Source organism: Brachionichthys hirsutus, chromosome 21 (genome assembly GCF_040956055.1).
Source record: "Brachionichthys hirsutus isolate HB-005 chromosome 21, CSIRO-AGI_Bhir_v1, whole genome shotgun sequence".
Classification (NCBI taxonomy): Eukaryota; Metazoa; Chordata; class Actinopteri; order Lophiiformes; family Brachionichthyidae; genus Brachionichthys; species Brachionichthys hirsutus.
Window position 1 is genome coordinate 1,408,317 of NC_090917.1, and position 2,118 is coordinate 1,410,434.

Genomic DNA, 2,118 nt, shown 5'->3' on the forward strand with positions numbered 1-2,118 from the left:
GGCTTGTTGTCGCCCGTGCCCGGTGGCGTGCGCGTGCGAAGCGGGGAGTGATGCTAATGGAGCGTGTCGGCATCGTAAAGCGTCAGCGAGTGTTGTAATTCTGTTATTGTTCTATCCCCGCCGTCAAGCGTCCACACGGGGCGGCTTCTGGTATTAATGCCCCCCCCCGAGGAAACTGAGGGCTCAGCAGAAAGCGGTCGGCTGTTCTCTGAGGCGGGCAGAATGATGTAGGCCTGCGTTTGTGTGTCCCTTCGCCGGAGGAGGAGGAGGAAATGTTTGACAATATATAGTCGTCTCGCAAGGAGATCAGTGACTCGCCACACCAGGGAGGAAAGGAGGAATGAGAGCCGATGGAGGAGGAGAGGAATTTGTGCAAAGACGAGAACTGCAGTCCGCCGCCCGGTTGACGCAATGTGTGCTGACACTTGCATGCGCACACACACACACACACACACACACACACGCGCGCGCAGTGCATGAGCAGGCAGCTTGCCTGGCGGGGATTTGGGTGGGGTTTTATTTTAGCCTGATGGGGCGAAGTGTGACCTCACGCGTGGCCTGGTGGGGTAAGTCTCTCAAAGCTCTGCTAAACACTGCAGTAATCTGAGGAGAGGGGCAGGAAGGCAAGGAGGAAGGAGACGAAAGACGCCCGCGAGGGTGGGGAGCGCTCAGGGGGGGGCCGCTGGGCGTGGGGTCGGCCCAGCTGATGGGAGTCGCTTCGGTTTTTACCCAAGCGGAGCGCACCGCCGCTGCCGTCCGGGAGCGGTCGGGCGTACTGCTTGTATCTGCACTTAAGGAAGACGCTGGACTCTGAGGCCTGTTTTTGGTTTCAGCCGCCGTGCCGAGTATAAATAGCAGAACATTGGCTGAGCGGCCGGAGCTGCTAGCAGCTTTAGCAGCTTTAGCAGCTTTAGCAACGCCCGAGCAAAGCTAGTGGGGAAGCTGCCATATGTGAACAAGATTTATGCACGTCTCGGGGGACCGATATCTACCCACGCTGCATTCACGGTCCGCCCCTTTGACACCGACTCCTGGCCTGCATTATCTCATTGGAGGCGGAGCCCGAGGCGGAGCCCGAGCCGTGACCCGGAACGGTTACGCAAGCGTTGCACGAAAGATCCGGTTTGCGTCGCCGAATCTTTCTGTGTCTGCTGAAATCATAGTCGTCAGTTATCAGCGTGGTTTACGAGTGGATGCGAAGGACCGACCTTTTGTAGGGCCGCCCCTATGGCTGAGCAGATGGCCAATTAGAGAGCGGCAGGAAGTGGCGGTAATTACCCTCCAACCCTCTCTTTCCTGTCTTCTTCCACCGCGCGCTCTCACACCAACGAATAAGAAGATTGAATGAATTAGCAAGTGCTGCAGTGACACTGCGCCAGGGTAGACGGCCGCGCGCGCACACACACACACACACACACACACACACACACAGGGGGGCTGGACGTTTGGTGCTGAGGGTAATCCATCCGTTCCCTGCGGCGGGGTTGGCGCTCTGCGGCCGGCAACAAAGTGAGAGAGGAAGTCGGCCGAGGATGAGGATGCTGAGGGGGGGGGGGGGGGGGGGTATGCAGGAAGCGAGGCTGCTCCCGGAGGCGGGTCTCGTTCTGCGTCCCGTATGAGAACAGTTGGGTGAGGCGCGTTTGATCTGTGGCTCTGCAACGGCTGAAAGGAACGCAAATCGTAATGGCTGCGGGGTTGAGTCGGCTTCGACAACACACGCGTACACGCACACACACACACACACACGCACACACACGCACACACCGCTGGCGGAGTCAATAAAATCCTCAACAAGGATGTTGGTATTTGAGTTGAGGTGTGTTGTGTGTTCCTTCCAACATCCTGTCCCAGCCAGAAAGAGCAAACACACTCATGTTTTATGTCTGGGCCACACACTAACCAGTTCGCGCGCGCACACACACACACACGCACACACGCACGCTTCCAGGTCCAAACCCGTTGCCAAACGCACCATCGTGCTGCCAATGAGGTTGTTCTCGCTGGGGTCCCTTTGTTGGGAGGTCTGTCAGCAGGATTTCACAAAAATCTACACGATGGATTTCCAGGAAACTTGGCGGGGGGGGGGGGGTTCTTTGGCCAGAACAGACCCCATTAAAC